This window comes from Cyprinodon tularosa, unplaced genomic scaffold, assembly GCF_016077235.1.
Source record: "Cyprinodon tularosa strain WSP-4 unplaced genomic scaffold, ASM1607723v1 ctg1899, whole genome shotgun sequence".
In the NCBI taxonomy this organism is placed as follows: Eukaryota; Metazoa; Chordata; class Actinopteri; order Cyprinodontiformes; family Cyprinodontidae; genus Cyprinodon; species Cyprinodon tularosa.
The window spans coordinates 11394-18817 of NW_024038677.1; the positions used below are offsets into that span (position 1 = coordinate 11394).

Below are 7424 nucleotides of genomic sequence, written 5' to 3' on the forward strand. Positions count from 1 at the left end.
AAATATTGATCCATTAAAATATCCCAATATCTTCATATGCTGATATATTGCCATTTAAAAACACCATATCAATCTCTTTTACTAATGAAATATTGCTATATGTCATCGTTATGCTACGAAATCCCCCAAAAATTCACCAAATTTTGCCATATTTTTATATGTTGATATATTGACGCGGTATCGATCTATTTTACTAACAAAATCTCACAAGAATTTGCAAAATATCACGAGAGTTTGTAACAGAACGATGAAATTTCACCAGATTTTGAAAGTAAAATAGATCGATACCGCGTTTTTAAAAATCAGTTTGATATCAGCATATGAAAATATATCTGAGTATATTATTTTTCAAAGTGTCAGAAATGGATAACAAAACTGCTATTTTCAATGACTACTTATTTTTGTCCAGCTTTAACATCGGTATCGATATCGATTATCGGCTACATGAGTTTTAAAATATCGGCATATCGGATATCGGCCAAAATCCCAATATCGTGCATCCCTACACTTTTCTGTTGTTTTTTTTTAACCCTAAACAGACCTTGACAACATTGTTCAACCTTTTCAAGTATTATAGAGACAAGCTCCGCTCAGCGATTCCACTTTATGCTCAGGAACTGACTGGTCAGTTCAAAAGGCTTAAATCACACATTTCTCCTCTCTTGGTTTCATCTGTCTGCACATCTTATCTTTAACAGCCTTTATAATCTTTAAATACAACTTCGTAAATATGCTGAAACTGATCATTTTCCTCTTTCCAGATGTTTCGCCATGTTTTCAGCCTCTGCCTAGATATGCTAACAAACACTTTTATCTTACAAACGTCTGAAACTGTCTTTACACACAGATCAGTTTTATTGTTAATTAACTTTTTTTTTTCATTTTGGTCGACTGACATTTAATATCCATGTGCTTTAAATGTCAGCAACAAATGACTAAGCTTCTCTACAGCTTATTTGGTCATTTGTAAATGTTACAACATCTTTAATTAGATACTCATTTGAACAATGGATAATGCTATTAAATAAAAAGGAGTTTTTTATATCTTGTCCTTTTTTAGAACAGTTATTCATGAACAGAAGGTGTCATTTTTTGAATCAGTCATTTAATTTAAAAATTAATTGTTTTTATTGTCAGAACATGGGTCTCTCTAATTTAATCAGATAGAATACTGTTTGAAGGAGATAAGAAATGATGAGTGCATTTAAAAACCTGTTGCTGTACAAAATCGAAAAGCAAATCACTATGTGTTGCAAAACTTTTTGAATTGACTTAGTAACGGTCATTGTTTGCCCTCAGAGACACTCTTAACATTGAAAAATTATACAAATCAATACTTGGAGTTGATGAGAGAATGTCAGTCTCACTGTTGCACATGTTGCTTTTCTTTTGCTCTGCAGCTTCTATGCCTGTGAGGATGCACATGTCCATGATTCCAGCCCTGGAGATTATGGACACCTCCATGGAGGAGGTAAAAGCTGCTTTTGTTGCACTTTGGTTAACATCCATGTTCTAGAATTAATGTTTTTCCCTAAAAAATAAATCAACCCTTAATGTTTATTAAAACCAGCTGGTCTCATTTTTCTTTCATTTGTTTTATGCTGCAGGAGGCATCAAGTGGAACTGAAAAATCTTGTGAGTTTGTCTTGAATTGACAGTTTGTTCACAAATAATGCTGCAGTATTCTAATAATCTAACGTCATGAATTAAATGTCTTTTCATTTAGCCACTCTGCTCACCCAGTGCCAGAAGGAAGCATTTGGATTGGTAACTCTCCAAGTGCCGCTCTTCCGTCCCAGTTGTGACAAGCAGGGTCTCTACCTGCCCAAGCAGTGCCTGGGGGAGCTCTGCTGGTGTGTGAACCCAGCTGATGGGATAGAGGTCCCTTGCCCCACATCTGCCTTGTCTGGTGAGATGGCATTACCCAATAGAGAATCCGATTTGGAAAATAATTTTAACAAATTGTGTTTTTGTTACTTCATTTGACTGATTTTGTTAAATTTGTAATATATTGAGAAGAAGAAAAATATTTTGAACAAGATTAAATATATAGACCTCTTTGTTTATTTTACATGTAATAATCTGCATTCATTTTACACAAATTCATATTTTTCTTTAGACTATGGAAATAATTTCAGGTTTCTTACTGTTAAATATTTTTCTTTGCAGGTCCTCAACTGGCTCTTGCCCAGGATGTGGTGAGTAAATGATCTTTATATGTTTTTTATAGACCGACCATCTTACAGATTGTCCTTTTGTTTGCTTACGTTAACCTGAGTTAATACAAAATGTTGTTTTAAAGAGATTATTTCATTCATTAAGGGAAATATACTCTTCTTAAACTAACCCAGACTTATATGGAAAAGTATTTTTTCTGCTTCTTTAACTGATTGTTCCACCCTTGGTGACATCAGATGCCAACAAGATTTAGCGATTACTGCAAAGGAGTCATTTAGATTGCTCGTTTAACCATGATAGTCCCATTGGCATTAAAAAAAAAAAATAAAATCTTGGCCACGAGACAAAAACAGACAGAATAGAAAAAAATGCAAGACTAAAGGATAAGGTTGTTTGAAAGTGAATTACTTTATAATACAGCCCTGGCTGTGTTTAGGGTTGGGTGTGGCTGGTGTAATGAATCCAGCTTCTAACAAAGTGCTTTATTACAGCTAAGTCATGTTTTAACACGGGGGAATTAAGTTTTTTCATATGCATCCAGGTCAGTTTGAATAGATGTTTTTCCCCTCAGTGAATAAAATCGTCAGCTTTATTTCCTATTTCTCAGGTTGGCTTTGGTTTTATTTGATAATTTGAAACATTAAAACAACTAAATACATCTTTAAGGAGACTAATTTTACACCCTAGTTTACAACCAAGTCCAATTAAATTGTAGACATGTAACTTTTAATTGAAATAGTGACCCTGTATAGTACAGCTATGTATTCACATAATGTTTTATGTTTTAGGCGACTGAGACTGCCTGAATCGCTCTCATATGAAGAGACTGGGAACAGACGACGGCTCCTGATGATATCTTACAGCTTTGCCAACTTTTATTCAGCAGTTTAAAGACAGTTAGATGGGTGGTAGGGTTTAGAGTTGCTAATTATTTACTTTTATTGCCTTTTTTTCTGAATTTTATTCCTTTCCTGCGAACAATAAATATTCTCCTTAAGCATATGTGCATTGAAATGTTTCCTTAGACAGATTTAATAAAAGTTCTATAGAGAAAACTCAGAGATTTGGTCCTTGGATGAAGGGAAAAAATTATTGATCAGTATTTGGAAAATCTTTGTAAAACACATGCAATTATGCTCATAATTTTCAGTTCATTCAAACAAAATAAATTGGTTAACGTTTTGTTTAGTCTCCATTTGTAGTGATTTTCTTTTTTTTTTTGCAAAGTTGTGATGTTTAGTTTTACTTACCAGTAGTTAAAACAGACTCTTGCTTTGGTAGAAATAAAAAAGAAAGGAAAATGTTGGTTTATTGATACTAAAAAAAGTGTTTGTTCCTTCCAGCTGCTATAGTCTAGTGATTGTTATGAACCTAATTAGTATTATTGGATTTAGTTTGCAGTTTTCTTTGGGATGTGGAAAGAACCACGGAGCTGCACCTGTCTGTTCAGAGTGATGGCGCTGGGCTGGCACTTGGTGCAGATTCCCTCAGGCCAGGGAGGATGACCCTCACATCCTGACTTTATCTTACAGCTGATGTTCTCCAGAGCTGCAAACTTCCCTCTGTTAGCATCCGGAAAGAGTTAGTCTCTTACACAGAGTTCTTTAACCTATCTGCTGGTAGAATTAAAACCAGACACCTTACTTATCAGCTCCACCGGTCATTTTACAAAGATACGCGTGGAAAGACGTGCTTCACCGGCGGGTCGAGGTGGTTCAGATAGTCTTCGTCAAAAAGCTGGAAAAGACAGAAGCTGCATCCTTCAGCATTATGCTTGCTAACATTTTTTATCCCACCAGTTTTATTATGAAAGACTGGCTGTTACCTCTAACGGTACACAGTGCACGCATTTTCCAAGGGCACCATGACGACATCTGGAACAAAACGGAGATTTATCTCATCCTCCTGTACCTGTGGTGCAGAGGATGACCGAGGGATTAACAAGGACGAAGAGGAGGATGATATAGACGGCAGGGATGAAGATGTCAGTCTGTGGTATTGGGCCTTGAACTCAGAAACTCTGGATTCCTAACCATTAGGCCGACAATCCCCTCAATTAATGACTTTTAGAACAAAATTAAGGAAGAATAATCTTACCTTCATTCCTGTTTAGCTATTTATGCTATTTAGGATAGTTTTTATCAGGAAAATCATCACTTCATAGATATATTTAAAAAAGACTGTTGAAGATATCCAGCATGGCAATGACCCTAAAGCATGTTACATACTCCCAATATAACATAATCCCCGGTATGAGGCTGCAAGGACAAATCTTGTTCTTTTGATTTATAGTGTAATCTAAGCCCTCTGGAGTCCGCTGACTTGAAAAGACACTGTAAAGGCCATTTACTGTTACAATTCAGCATTGAAACAGACTAATTCACAACTTCCCCAAAGCATATGTACAATTTTGTCTTTTTAAAAGATAGATTTATGTATATATATTAAAAGATTATATGAGCAATAAATCAGTAGTATATCTGACCTTATTGAAAACATTTGTTCTTAGCATGTATCACTCCAAAATGCAAGGCTTTAAAAATTATTAGTTGTTTGTACGATTTAAATATATCTATGAAGAGATGATTTTCCTGATTAGGACTATCCTATGTGCAGACATGAACATACATAACAAAAGCAGGAATAAAGGTAAGATTATTTTTCATAAATGTATCCCTTGAAGTCATTAATGCCGTATTCGTATTCTCAGCTGAGCTGCCTGTCAGACTAAGTTCTAAACCTTGGGGTTTTGAATAACTTTGTTTGAAAACAATTGCAGTTTGTTGCCAATATGACGCTTTCCAACGGATGTTCACCAATATTTTGATATCTACAGTATTTTGTGTCACCATTTAACCTTAGCTGATATATCAATATAGCAAGGGTTTGGAGCCAGAGGGGCGTAAGTGGCATTTTGGTCAAAAATGAGTTCTACAGGTGCTGGTCATAAAATTAGAATATCATGAAAAAGTAGATTGATTTCAGTAATTCCATTTAAAAAGTGAAACTTGTATATTATATTCATACATTACATACAAACTCATATATTTCAGATGTTTATTTTGTTTAATTTTGATGATTACAAATGACAACAAATGAAAATCTCAAATTCATCATATCAGAAAATTAGAATATTACTGAAGACCAATAAAAACAAAGGATTTATAGAAATGTTGGCCAACTGAAAAGTATGAACATGAAAAGTATGAGCATGTACAGCACTCAGTATTTAGTTGGGCCTCCTTTGGCCTGTATTACTGCAGCAATGCGGCGTGGCATGGAGTCGATCAGTCTGTGGCACTGCTCAGGTGTTATGATAGCCCAGGTTGCTCTAATAGTGGCTTTTAGCTCTTCTGAATTGTTGGGTCTGGTGTATTGCATCTTCTTCTTCACAATACCCCATAGATTTTCTATGGGGTTAAGGTCAGGAGAGTTTGCTGGCCAATTAAGAACAGGGATACCATGGTCCTTCAACCAGGTACTGGTAGCTTTGGCACTGTGTGCAGGTGCCAAGTCCTGTTGGAAAATGAAATCTGCATCTCCAAAAAGTTGGTCAGCTGCAGGAAGCATGAAGTGCTCTAAAACTTCCTGGTATGTGGCTGCGTTGACCCTGGACCTCAGAAAACACAATGGACCAACACCAGCAGATGACATGGCACCCCAAACCATCACTGACTGTGGAAACTTTACACTGGACTTCAAGCAACGTGGATGAAGTGCCTCTCTTCTTTTCCTCCAGACTCTGGGACCTTGATTTCCAAAGGAAATGCAAAATTTACTTTCATCAGAGAACATGACTTTGGACCACTCACCAGCAGTCCAGTCCTGTTTCTCTTTAGCCCAGGCAAGACGCTTCTGACGCTGTCTGTGGTTCAAGAGTGGCTTGACACAAGGAATGCGACAGCAGAAACCCATGTCTTTCATACGTCTGTGTGTGGTGGTTCTTGAAGCACTCACTCCAGCTGCAGTCCACTCTTTGTGAATCTCCCCCACATTTTTGAATGGGTTTTGTTTCACAATCCTCTCCAGGGTGCGGTTATCTCTCTTGCTTGTACACTTTTTTCGACCACATCTTTTCCTTCCCTTCGCCTCTCTATTAATGTGCTTGGACACTGAGCTCTGTGAACAGCCAGCCTCTTTAGCGATGACCTTTTGTGTCTTGCCCTCCTCGTGCAAGGTGTCGATGGTCGTCTTTTGGACAACTGTCAAGTCAGCAGTCTTCCCCATGATTGTGTAGCCTATAGAACTAGACTGAAAGACCATTTAAAGGCTTTTGCAGGTGGTTTGAGTTAATTAGCTGATTAGAGTGTGGCACCAGGGGCCATCAATTTTGAACCTTTTCACAATATTCTAATTTTCTGATATGATGAATTTGAGATTTTCATTTGTTGTCATTTGTAATCATCAAAATTAAACAAAATAAACATCTGAAATATATGAGTTTGTATGTAATGTATGAATATAATATACAAGTTTCACTTTTTAAATGGAATTACTGAAATCAATCTACTTTTTCATGATATTCTAATTTTATGACCAGCACCTGTATATATCAAATGAAAGGTCTTGATTAGCTCCATCTAGTGGTGCCAAAGATACAAATCAGAAATGAATCTGTATTGAATAAAACAATAAAACAACAAAGACCTTACCAAAAAGGTGGAGTACTGTTTGGAGCCAGAAGGGCGTATGTACATATACGCCCTTGTGGCTCTGAGTAATACCAGACCCTGCAGTGCATTTCAGAGTCAAAAGGGCGTAACACAAGTGGTGCCCAGTGCTAAAATAAGTGACAGAACTGCAGACATGCAAGAACTGACTGAGGCAGAAAAGATTTTGATCAGTATAATATGGGAAAGTGATGAAGTTGAAGATGAAGCTTCAGAGATTGCTCTTCATTTCAGTGATGGAGGTAAGATACAAAAACTACCCTCATGATATTTCAGAGAAGTTTGCACGATCAGCAGGCGCCCTCACACACAGTGATTTGGGAATGACCCCTCCAAGCAAGAAAGGACGCCATGCACCGCATAACAAAATCCCAGAAAGCAGCAAAGAAAAGATCAGAGAACACATCCGCTCATTTCCCACACTTGAATCTCACTACTCCAGAAAAGACACAAGCAAGCTGTATCTGGAAGGTTCTCTAAATCTCATGAAAATGTATGACTTGTATAAAGAGAAATGTGGAGAGTGGAACATCCAACCAGAAAAGCTTAGTATGTATAGGTCAGTGTTTGACAAGG

At 36.8% G+C, this 7424-nt stretch overlaps 1 long non-coding RNA gene across 1 annotated transcript; it reads right to left on the reverse strand.

Moving 5' to 3' along the window:
* Positions 1 to 3616: 3616 nt before the first annotated feature.
* On the reverse strand, positions 3617 to 7018 carry LOC119782148. The gene is made up of 4 exons (XR_005280642.1): positions 6831 to 7018; positions 4004 to 4089; positions 3823 to 3915; positions 3617 to 3740 (listed from the first exon to the last, which is right to left on the reverse strand). It is a non-coding gene; the product is annotated as an uncharacterized LOC119782148 (long non-coding RNA).
* Between the last annotated feature and the right edge of the window lie 406 nt (positions 7019 to 7424).